This window comes from Camelus ferus, chromosome 33 (genome assembly GCF_009834535.1).
Source record: "Camelus ferus isolate YT-003-E chromosome 33, BCGSAC_Cfer_1.0, whole genome shotgun sequence".
NCBI classification, from domain to species: domain Eukaryota; kingdom Metazoa; phylum Chordata; class Mammalia; order Artiodactyla; family Camelidae; genus Camelus; species Camelus ferus.
This window is the reverse complement of record NC_045728.1, coordinates 15049114-15061160: the sequence shown is the minus strand read 5'-3', so window position 1 is coordinate 15061160 and position 12047 is coordinate 15049114. Positions and strand designations below refer to the sequence as shown.

The window sequence follows — 12047 nt, the reverse complement described above, 5'->3', positions numbered from 1 at the left end:
TTTTGCAGCTTGGGATATATAAAAAAGTCTGACTTAAAAAAAAAAAAAGTAAAACTCCTGACATGCTCATGAGGCATGAGAGCTTTTAAAATCCGAACCTCCCTGGTCCTCTTTATTTTTATCTTGAGGCAGGTGGGCCAGGGAAGAGTCCAGTGTGAGCCGCGTAATAGATGGAGGCAATTTCCTTGTACTGTTTTGGCAGATATTAAACACCCATATGTAAATAAAGGCGGTGGCGAGCTGGATTTTCATAGCGTAAACGGAATTGATGAAGATCGATTGTGCCAGAGTAATGGGTTCTGGGCTCGGGCCAGAGGGATGGGGTCGGGGCTATTCGTTCAACAGTTTGGAAACGCTAATGGTCACTTGTGGTTTCCGACGCAGAGTTCAGACTTGCTTGCACCTCGCCGCCCCTTGTGGGGAGCCTCCATTGCTGCTGCCGAATTCTCCAGTAAATATCTCAGACATCCTGGGCCCTGCTCTCCTTCCTCTGCAGTAAATTACATATTAAAGTAGCCTGGTAACTGAGCACCGGTTGCTGTGAGATAAGGGCTGGGAAATCAATATGTTTGCCATGTGGCTGCTTGTTTATGACACCTGCCTCTGGAACAGTTGAGCAATGTTTTGTGTGTTAAGGCAGCATTTCAGAAGCTTGTATCCTCTTAAAACAACCACGATCTTACTGGGGGAGAGAGAGGTGCTACAACGGATATTGATTTTAGTTTTTCTAAGTCTGGAATGGCGCTTCTAAACGGTGGTCTCACGGCCTGACTTTCCTCCCCCTTCAGGAAGGGAGGTGGACACTCTTAACCCCTGAACATACGTGTCATCAGTCTAGTTATGATGTGATCAGTGAAGAAGGAGCGCCTGCTCGGAATAAGGAAGCGTAGGTGTTCAGAGGGATCTTTTCTCCAGGTACCTGGCTCACACCAGTTCCGTTCTCTCCAAACTCCGGATCTTCCCTGATAAATGCTTTTCCACCACCACCACCACCAACAAAATGCAATGAGAAACATATCTGTAGCCGACAGTAAATAAGCATTTTAATCTAAGTCTCCAGGTGGGTTGTATTTTAACTAATGGATAATACTATTGTCTTGTGACCCAGCCTGCTGGTGAGTTAATGGTTCGTAGAGCCGTGCATTGTCAACTCAAGTGAGAGAAGGAGTGTGTGTGCTGTGTGTGTGTGTGCGTGTGTGTGTGTGTGTGTGAGTTGGAGGGTGTGGGGTAGGGGGCAGACAGCTTTGGAGGGAGTAGGGAGGCAGCCCGGATCATTTACGTGGCCTTCCATTTTGGAACAGAACAGCAATGATACAGCTTCTCTCTTTGCCTAAGAGACTCAGTGCTTATAAAATACATTTCAGACACATTCAGATGTCGAGATGTAAACCGTGATTGTGCTGGTGCACTTGGGGTGCCAGTGGCACATGCCCTCCTAGTGTTCTCGTACCTGAGAAGGATTCTGCTGTCCCCAGCCCAGTGAGTGTCCTGTGGCTTCCGACGCACTCAGGCATAAACATTTGGTTCTGCTTTGTTTTGCCAAAAAGTGAGTTAAAGGTTGAAAAAGAAACATGAGCTCCTGCTGGAACCCCCAGAGGCAGCTGCCACTGAGCTGCCGCCCTGCGTGGGGACCCCGTGGACCAGGGACATGATCTCTTAAGGACACCGAAATATTCTGAGACCTGATTTTTGTTTGTTCCTGTGTTTTTTAACCCAGATTGTCAGGTCTTCCTTAATCAACAGTAGCAAAATGTCGCTTTCCTTTCTATATGCCACGTGATGGTAAGTGGCTAATTCAGTCATCTCTCTCTCTGCTCGTGTTTGGCCCAAAGTGACCCTTAAAAGATGGGAGTGACTTGCAGGAGGGCTTGGTGGCTTGAGCTGTACCAGCCCAAACCCCAAACCTGGGGAAACTGACGTTAGGCCTGCCCAGCTGATCGAAAGGCCAGGGGCCCAGGGATTCAAGTCAGAAAATTCTCCTTGACCGCCATCCTTATTCCTTAATAATGTGGTAGGCGTGGCAGTGGACTTATTCTGAGCAGGCTTGTCCATATTTGAGATTTATTTCATTTTTGTAGTCCTGGCCTGGCTGGATGACAAAAGTGTTTAAACCAAAACTGATTCAAGCAAATATTTCATCCTGCTGGTCACGGGGTGTGGTCATAGAACAGAGTACAGATTTGGGGGAGGTGGGGATCGGCGGGCTGGCCGCTCTCCTCTTGAATTTGCTCAGCCACAGATGGATGACGAGGAAACATATCGAGGATCTAGCGATGTTAGTTTGCCAGAGATTTTTAATCCCCGAGTGGTGCTGAGAACTGAAGGGACTCTGACCTTTGTGACAGACCCTTTTGTCAGATGCGGGACATCTAGCTTTATGAAATTATTAACCTTTCGTAGGACTGGCATAATTATAAATGTAGAGTGAAGCCAGACAATGGCTGTTGGGTTCCTCACTTCGAAAGATCAGGTATTTACTGCTTTCACAAAACTAAGTGCTGGCTTGGGAATCCAGAAGGATCCTTGGGATGGGGGAGACCCTAGAGTAGTTTTTAATGAGGAGGTGGCCTCGTAGCTAGCTTGTTGGGGGACCCAGAGTGACTCTTAAGGCCAAGAACATTGCAGACTGGATTTTGGTGGGTTGTGTGTGTGTGTGTGTGTGTGTGTGTGTGTGTGTGAATGTTTATTTTGGACAGTTACCCCTTGTAAAGAGATTTTGAATATCCACTAAGTTATGATCCAGCCCTCTCTGTATCCTCCAGCTCAGCATTGATGCTCTTCGGTGCCTTGGAGGCATGTTTTCCTGGGACCGCTTATTAATTCATCCATTTAACCAAATCTATTTGAGGGGGTCTGTAGGACCTTGTGTGACGGAAGACAGGAACGTGATACGGTAGAAAGAGCCCAAATTTTGGAGTCAAGACAGTCCTAGATGGAGAGGGAGATTGGCCACTTTTTAAATTTTACGTCCTTAAATACGTCACTTACACATTCCGAGGCTCCCGTACGGTGGGGGATGAGATCGCCTGACTCATAAGGTTACTGTGAGGAGCAAATGGAAAAACACATGTAGTTCTCCTTGCTGTTACTGTAGTGCCCAAAAATGTTACTTCCCTTGTCCTCCTTTTTCTTCCTGGGAGCAGAAGACCTGCTTGCATTGCTTTTTTTTTTTTTTTTTGACGTCATTGCACACAATGGCGATACATTTGTGTATCTGTGGCTCAGTTTTATACACATCATGGTGGTGACAGAGGAACTGGTGGCATCCCAGATGGGGAGCGAACAGGCAGGGTTTTCCCAGTGACTTTTAGTTTCTCTTCCTTAAGACACTGGGGGCTGCTCCAGGGAACAGAAGCCCTGGAACAGTCCTGTTTTTCCCTTGCCTTTGGCCTCAGCCTCAGGGACCTCTTTCCTTTGGTTTGATGGTCTGTGTCCGGCTTTATTGTGGGTCTTGGCTGGCATGTTTGGATTGGCACTGAACACATCACTGATGGCTGCATGTCCTCATTCACACACCTCTGAGCCATGGGGCTCAGCTGCTTCGCCCTACAGGCTTGTGATTCCTCCTTCCAAGAAAAAAAAATCCTTAAAAAATGTTTCGGGAAGACTTTCTTATTGTGGCTGTAAGGTGCTGGTGCGTCGTTGGCAGACAAGTTTGGGTTTCGATCTCCCTGGGGTTTGAGGCTGCTCAGTGGCTGTTCCTAACATGCTCTTGCTTTTTCATGCACGGGGTGTCCTCGGGATCCTTGGTGAATTTTTCACTCCGGGGCTTTCAGGAGAAAGGTTTGTCATTCGTCATCATGCTCCTCATCCATCACAGCTGCAGTGAGAGAGGTTAGAGGGAAAGGGTGGAATCAGTTGTTCAGATTTTTCCTTCTTCTGGGTAGGTCCCCCTCCCCCCCCTCCCCCGCCCCGTCTTTCTGGAAGGGAACCAGTTGGGAAATGCCTGGGCCAGTATTTCTGGGATGATCTTGGCGTATGTAGGAAGAGGGACGCTTGCTGATAGCCCTGGGGTTGGTCCCGTATCCCTGAGGTGTGGTTTAGTAAGAAATAAACAGTCTTTTAATTATTTATTGGATGTTTACAAAATTTTATAGGCAGGAGAGCCGAGGGCAGTTCTAGAAAAAAATGCCAATCGTGGAGCTTTAGTGTGGCTTCCTTCTTGGGCTGGAAGCCTTTGATGCTCCCTGACATTCATCACAGCCCGCAGTGTCAGGCGGGGACAGTAGAGTCAGCCAAGGCTCGCTCTTTTTGTGTGTCTATATGAACCGAATCCAGTCAAATGTGGGTGCCCTTCCAAACTGCTATGTCTTGCTCCTCTTGGCTGCTGGGAACATTAAAATTATTTAGTGACCAATGTTACTCTGTCAAGGATGCTGGAACTGGAGGCCTGTAGGATGGTACTTTGTTGCATTGATAATTATTCCTGCTTTGAGCCCTAGCACTGTGATGATTGAGGTTAAAATGTAGGGGCTTGAGAGAGCCTTGAGGTCATCAAAAGCGTTATCCTGCCTTCGTCCAGGCCCTGTGTTGAAGGAAGGAGGGGAGATGTGTGGGCTGCAGGAAGGAGAATCAGAAAATGACTGGAATTCAGGAGGTAGACCTCCTCACCCCTCCGGCTGACTCCAACTCCAAAGCACAGTTCAACCCAGAGATGAGTGCGTGAGCAGGGTCTGCTCTACCACTGCGGGGTGGCTGGACGTTCTGCTTATTTTTTCATGTCTTTCTTTCCTTTTTTTTTTTTTTTTTTTAAAGTGTGCACCATCTGCTAGGCCTGGAGAGGTTTTGAGGTGCTTGTTTTTTTTTTTTTTTTTTTTTTTTTTAACTTTGGGACATAGAAGTCTCTGCTTGCGTCTTGTGTTTCGGTAACCACATGTAACAGCTGGTGGAATCTTTCTTCTCTTTGCTTTCTCTGAACTTTCCAAAGCGTGGGCCCCTATCTGTCAGAGGATTGACTCCTCGTGGCCCCCATGTCGTTGGTGCTCCCCCACCCTGTGTCAGCATCTCAACCTCTGTACACAGGATGTTTTCTCTTGCGCTTATCAGATGGTTTAGGAGATGTGGGGTGGAGATACAGATAACGTTTAACCCATCCTGAATTCCTTTCACAAGTTGGGGCCCGAGATGAACTCAGCCACAGAATGGGGTGGGTTGGCTGGAGCAAATGATTCTGGGCTTTCAATCTCAAAGAGAGCTGTGGGTGCCTGTGGGGTGATAGCACAAAGGCGCTTCATCTTGGTGGCTTATTTAACACCCCTCCCTGACACCAGTGTGTGGGTTTGGAGCCTGGGGAATCAAAGAGAAATTTAACAAACTATACTTTCTTGTGTGAGGGCTGAATATAATTGAATTTGTGGGTTACCCACACCCGTGTCTTCGCTTTTTTCTTCTCTTTTTTTTTTGTTCTCTTTCTTTCCTCTCAGACCAGCATTTGGGTCAAGGTACCCAGTTTGAGCTCATTTGCCAAAGGGAAGCAGGAAAGGGGGCAGAAAGCAAACCGGGCACTGCTCTGTGCTAGCCCGTAGACCTGGCCTGCCAGCTGGGGAGGGACACAGCTGGTGAAACACATCAGCCTTCACCTCCAGCACCTAAGGCTGAAGCCTTTCTCCCTCCTTCTGGGCTTGACCATCTCTCTGTTGCCTCTTCTTCCTACAGACCACTTTTTCCATGGCAGGAAAGGAAAAGAAAGCCCCTTGGAGTAGCCAGCAGTCAGCACTGGCCCTAGGACGCTCTGTATTAGCGGAGGTGGGGGGGAGTGAGCGGGGACGGGAGAGTGGATTAGTGCTGTTTTGTGGGAGTTTGCAGGTATTTTCCAAAATCTTTCTGGGCACGACTGTCAGATTCAGTGAAGGGATGGATGCCCTGGGAGCCAAGAAGTAGGAGATCTTGTGACCTGGGCTCTGGGAGCAGCTCATGGTGGGATTTGGCCCACCCAGCCTCCGAAACAGAGAACATCCTTTTAGTTTCTGCAGCAAGTTTCTGCTGGGAACGGTTCTGTTGTCCGGATATTGACTCATGCATGCTTTTCTTCTGGCTGTCACAAAAGAGAAAGGTAGTGCCTTTTAAGTTTGAGACATTCTTGTGAAGGCACCAGCGTCATCTCAATGGCTTTGAGTGGCAGGATTAAGTCCATCTGGGCATCAGAAGGGGAGTTTGCCGTGACCGTTTCCCCTGAGATCAGGGTTGGTCACCACACTGCAACCGCATTTGCCTTTTCCTGACCTGTTTTGGCAGGTGAGCTAGCAGTTTTACCCATAGACACCCACCCACTTGGGCAAGACACATTTCGTAAAAAATGAGACCCATTGGTGTTTGGCCCTGGCGAGGTGGACCTAATCTGATAACTAATCTTAGTTTCTTTTGTGATCTGAATATACTTCTTGGATTCTTGCCTGCGAGCTGAGGCGGGCCAGACAGTCCCAAACTGTGAATTAATTCTCTTGGGTGAAGTACTGTGTGTGGCTGTTTTTTGGTGGAGGTGACAAAAGAGAGGCGGGGTGTCTTCTCAGGCTTCCTTCGAGGCAGAGTGATCTGGCCTCTCTCTGGCTTTCTTAGCTGTGCTTAGATGACAGTTTCCCCCCTCACTGCTCTTCTCTTACCCTGACAGTCTCATAGGTAAACTTAAAAGGAAGACAAATACTTCTCCAACTGTCACCGAGGGGGCTATAAAAGAGACATTTGGACAGTGGTGCTGGGGAGATCCCTGTCTTTGCTCCGTGTTGATACAGAAGGATTGGGGTAGCCCAGATCACCAGGGGAAGGCGGTTTTTCTTCATTTAGCTTTTAATTGCTTTCTTTCACTTTTATGTATAAAAGATTGTCCATTTAATTAACTCTAGAATGCAATTTCAAAAACACTAATGCTTTACACATGATGGCTTTTAAAATAAAAGTAGCAGTCTAATATTGCATAATGTTGTTCTCTCCCCTTCCTCTCCCCCATCTCCCTCCCCTCCAGTCCGTATTAACCTTTAACAGCCGAGGGTTGTTAGGAGGGAAATGCTGGTCTCGATGGTGTGTCTGCCTCCACTTTCCACCAGGCGAGTGCTCTCAGCAGTGATGGGGCGGTTGCTCCTTTCTGAAGTGTTCTGTCCCTTCTGTGAAGAGAAGGCAGCTCATTCCTTCTGCCTGGGCTCCATTCATGACTTTATTTACCCTCTTTTGAGGTCACAGGATCCTTACTCCTGTTGCTGGCTTAAAAAAAATCATGATGTTGGATGACGTAGGAAAATGAAAAAGGAAGAAAACCCTAATGCTGAGCCAGGTTTCTTTTGGACATTTTATGAGAAGAAGCCTGTGTACACGGGCCTGAGGGTTAATGATTTCACCATCTTCTCTTTTCTGGTTTCTAAAAGAAATCTAGCTCTTTCTCCTTCCTTTTACTACTGTACCATGAGACTTCCTCGTGTCTCTGCTGTGTCTTCTTCTCTGATCTTGGTTCCTTGGAGCCCAGATTTTTCCCCTTCATACCGGCCCTCATAGCCCAGTCCCCCACTTGATGGCTGTTTGAAAGTGCAGTTGTGCCTTAACCGGTTGCGCTTGGGAAGGGGCAGGAGTACACGTAGAGATATGTGCACGTCTCTGTGCCCCTGAGAAAGACAGTCTTATCTGGTACAGCGAACCCAGCCGCGAGGTGGGAGGGATCCTGGCCATCCCTTTGATTTTGTAGGTGAGATAAGAGAACGGAGCCCCAGAGGGCTCGATGACTTGTCCACGGTCTCCCTGTCAACGAGGGTCATAGCCTGAACGAGACCCGCTCACCTGGCTGCTTGCTTAACTTATGCACCTTCTGCCTTCTTGGATTCTCTCTGTTGCATTACGATCCAGGTCCTGGAAGGGGCCTTGGGAATCACGTGACTCACCTGCCTGGAAGCCTGCCTGGGGTCCCTCCTATTTTGGTTCTGACGATGTCCAGAGGAGAGCTCTGCATACCTTACAGTAGCACTATACATAAAATGTTCTGCATTTAGATCTGATTTAACTTTCTCAGATTAGCCCTGTTTTCTCATGCTTTAGCCTCCCTGGTGATGAATCAGTTGGTCGTTCAGAGTGAATAAATCCACAAGTGTGGCCGTGCAGGTCCCTTTGGAGAGAAAGCGTCTCTCCCACACTGTCTTTTCTCCAGAGAACGTGGTATTTGAGCCCACCAAAGTGAGGGCAGGGCTGGATCTTCCGCCCCTGAGGAACAGCTGTACAGCATTTAAAAGTGGCTGAAAGGTGATTTCTTCCCCAGGGCTTGGGTATGTAGCCCTGACTTTTTCTCAGCTGTGAGACGTGGATTTATACATACTGCATCTTGGGGGAAGAACTATATATACTCTTGATTCCAGAATACGTTAATAAAACTGACCTTGGAGATAGATGTTTTTCAAAGAGGAAAATCACTAGACTGAGAGGGCTGGGCTCAGTGTCAGTGTGCAGTTCAGCTGTTTTTTTTTTTTTTTTTTTTTCTGTCCTATTTAGGGAGAGAGATTTTCCAATTAACCTGAATGAATAGAGAATTTAGCAGGAGATTGAGGTGAAGTTTTTTTTTTGAAGTTGGCCTTCCTTGTAATGGGACCCCTTTTCCACCTCCTACCTTTATTATTATTATAATTATTATTATCACTACTACTACTACTACTACTATTATTATTATTAGGAAGCATTCATTGTGGAAGACGCGGGAGGGTTTGAATGCTGCCTGAGAGGGGAGAGGCTGACGGGGACCATACGGCGTATCATTCATTATTTCTCGGGTTCGTTCACTGAGCTCTGTAAACCTCTGTGTGTAAGACAGCAGCCCCAGATGGTCTTTTGGTGCCAGCTTTAGCTCTGAGACCCCAAGCCCTGACAAAAGAGGGCACAGAGGACAGCTGAGTGCACAAAATATTTGCAGCCATTGGAAAGTCTTTCTGTTCAGGAGCCGAACACGTATCATCACCAGCATCTTAGAAATCTTTTTCTCTTGTCTTCTGCCCCCTTTTTTTTTTTTTAAAAAGCCCAGCATGAATCAGTGAGCCAGCTTTTGCTGCTGCAGAAGCTGGTCACGGTGTGTATCTGATGTTTAGAATGGAATTGATGTCCATGTGGTTATTCACAGACCTCCTCCCTCATAGCTCCCTGCCTTCTGTTTTGGAAGGAGTTCTCTTTAACGTCATGGTGAACCATTGAGCTCATCTCTCTCTTTTTCCCTCTCCACCCTCCCCTTTCCCACTCACTCTCTACAAGATACCTAACGGATCAGGGAAATTAGCCAGGAGGGGTTAGGAGGGTAGCTGGTGGTGGTGGTGACCCATTTCCTCAGGCATGGGTTGCAGGAGGTGGCTCCCGTGGGTTGACCACCTGTGGTGTGGCAGGCTCTGAGCTCAGCGCTGGGTACACATTACCTCATTCAGTCCCCATGACAGACCTTTGGCATCCTGGTGTTACAGATGAGAGACCTCATCTGTACACTGTGACAAATTCAAAGAGGTTAGACATTTAGCCCCGGCTTTTAAGTTGGGTGGCTGGAAATCAAACCCAGGTCTGTCTAATTACTTTGCCTGAGTTCCAAATGCCTTCTTGGATTTTCTGTGTGGGTCCTGGGATAGGCTGGCTTTAGGGTTGATGGTTAGATAAAGGTACCTGGTCAGAACTGGCTTCACCAAACTGCAATTATACCTGCCTCCTGTGTTTGCTTCTGCAGTGGGTCAGTCCCATTTGGGGGCTGCAAATGGGGCACGTATGTGATCCTATCCCCCATAACAGGCTTAACTCAGCTGAGACCTGGCACTGGGGGGGCAGGTTTTGGAAGGAGTCAGGTGGAGGAAGGGTATGGGGCACGTCCCCATCCTTGAGAAACAATGTCTGTTTCTTCTTCTAGTGGAGCTTGCTTTGGCCTTTCATTAGCTCTCCATTTGAATGTGGCAGTTTTCTGAGGACCTTTGTCCCAGTGCTGAACTGGCCTTCTGCAAAATGCTGTTTCCCCAGAAATAAGAGCCGGTCTGCGGTGAGTGAGATTGGTTCTTTGTGTGTTGAGTTGGGACATCTTTGGCTTGGCCAGGTCTTTGCTAGACTGAAAATGTCTGCAGCTTCGCTGGCACCCCAGACCCTGAAGCCAGACCCTGCCCCCCACGTCCTGGTGATACTGCCTGCTCTCGGGGAGACCTGGAGTTGGTGGAGGTCCCCAGGGCCGGAGTTAACAGTGCAGGGAGGCCCAGATGTTCTGCATAGTTTTTTTCCATTGCCCCATCAGGAATGCGTTCCCTCAGGACGGGTTATGGCCTGGAAGTGAGCCTAATGTAAACATCCTTGCTGTGGCCCGTCCCCTTAATCGAATAGAAATGGTTTCGGGATAAGCAGGCTTGGGGGCGGGGGAGGGAGGAATGGGAAGGAGAGCAGTGGAGAGATTTAGTGACTGAATTCAGAGACGAGGCTGTGTTTGTTGGAGGCTGCCCTGCCGGTGGGGTCCAGGCAGAGGCAGAGCCGAAACTGGCTTCCTGGAGGCAGTGCCTTGCAGACCTGGCCCATTCTCTTAGAGGCCTGGTTCTCTTCGGCAGTGGGGTGTGTTGACGGAAAGCGTGGGAACCATGGTCCAGATGAACAGCTGGGCAGAGCAGTGAGGGAAACTGAGATGCACCAGAAGATCCAGGACTAGGGGCAGCAGCTGGTGGGGGCCACATGGGGGGCCCTATAGGGGAGCCTAATAATTCAACATCACAGTCAAAATTGTGCTCCTCTCTCTCTCTCTCTCTTTTTTTTTTTTTTGCAATAGCTTCTTTTGAGGGCACCAGAGTCCCAGAGAAGGCGTGTACGGAATGTGGGGGAATTATGTGTGTGTGTGTGTGTGTGTGTGTGTGTGTGAGAGAGCTGGGGGGGGGGGATGGTGCTCAGGGATTCTGGTAGGGGGCCTCAGCATCCCAGAAAGGCTGACCCTCTTAACTTCCCCCTACCCCCTTTTCCTCTCCCTTTGAAGGGCTCAGGTTTTCTGGGAGACCCTGAGACTTCGCTCAGACCTTCAAGTGGAAGAGGGAACGTTAAGGAGTCTTCTGCGGCAACCTGTGTGCAGAACCCCCACCCAAAGCAGTAATCTGGGGTCACCAGGGGACGTTCAGATCTGACCTGGATAGCTTTCTCTTCCGTAGGGGAGTCTAGGCGCACTCCAGGCAATGTCACAGCAACTGCTCTTGCCCGGTTAGTAAAGTTTTAGGGCTTTTGCGTGAGACTGATTTAAAACAGTCGGCAGAGATGCCAAGACTGGTGGGTCAGTTTCACTGGTTCAGATTCTAGGAATAAGAAGAGTCAGGCAGCAGGGGAGACCTCGGGGTCTGGGAGGCGGTGGGAACCTTTCCATTCTGACATCTTGGAATCTTGGTGCTTGAGTGTGCCAAGGAGAGGGAAGATGTCTGGTGCTTGAGTGTGCCAAGGAGAGGGAAGACATCCACAATTTCGTTTGCCTTCAGGATGCTGGATCTCATCTAAACATGATTAAGCTGATTTGATTTTATAGATTGGAATTTCTAAGTGATAGAAACTGATGAAGTTAATGTGAAATATTTGCTTAATAAAAAGCCTCATTACCTGATGCTGAAGGGTAGGGGAAAACAGATTCTCGGTAACACATCTGATCTTTTCCAAATGAAGTTGGGTTAAAGTTTTCTTGGTAAAAACTGAATTCTGTGATCTTGTTTTTACACATGCTGTGCTTAAATATTAACACCAATTGAGCAAATTGCCTGTTAACTGCCTTTATTTGCTTTCATTAACAGTATAATTTAAAAGCTCAAGAATTTGCATAGAACCTGTTGTGTATGTCGCGGGCAGGGGGGCACTATTCATAAATTAATTAATCGTGAGAACATTATCTTTAAGGAAGGTCAGGAAACATGCGCCTGGTTTCTGAAAAGCAAAAGCAGTGACATGTTTTTGCTGTTTCTTGGGGACTTGATGTACTTTTGGCTTAGGGATGTGTGTGTGTGTGTGTGTGTGTGTGATAACTTGGCTGGATCCAGAAAAATTTTAATGACTGGAGATGTTTTAAGTTAAGTTGAGTGAACCTAATTACACTGTAGTTTCCAGAGGGCTGA

The 12047-nt window shown here is 47.9% G+C and overlaps 1 protein-coding gene and 1 long non-coding RNA gene across 8 annotated transcripts in view; one reads left to right on the top strand and one right to left on the bottom strand.

Annotated features, from left to right (window-relative positions):
* Positions 1 to 12047, top strand: part of ZBTB16 (zinc finger and BTB domain containing 16) — a 184209-nt gene that overhangs the window by 35507 nt on the left and 136655 nt on the right. The gene's annotated exons all lie outside the window — the stretch shown is intronic.
* Positions 386 to 11557, bottom strand: LOC116661194. Its single transcript, XR_004317003.1, has 3 exons — positions 11307 to 11557; positions 11143 to 11146; positions 386 to 396 (listed from the first exon to the last, which is right to left on the bottom strand). It is a non-coding gene; the product is annotated as an uncharacterized LOC116661194 (long non-coding RNA).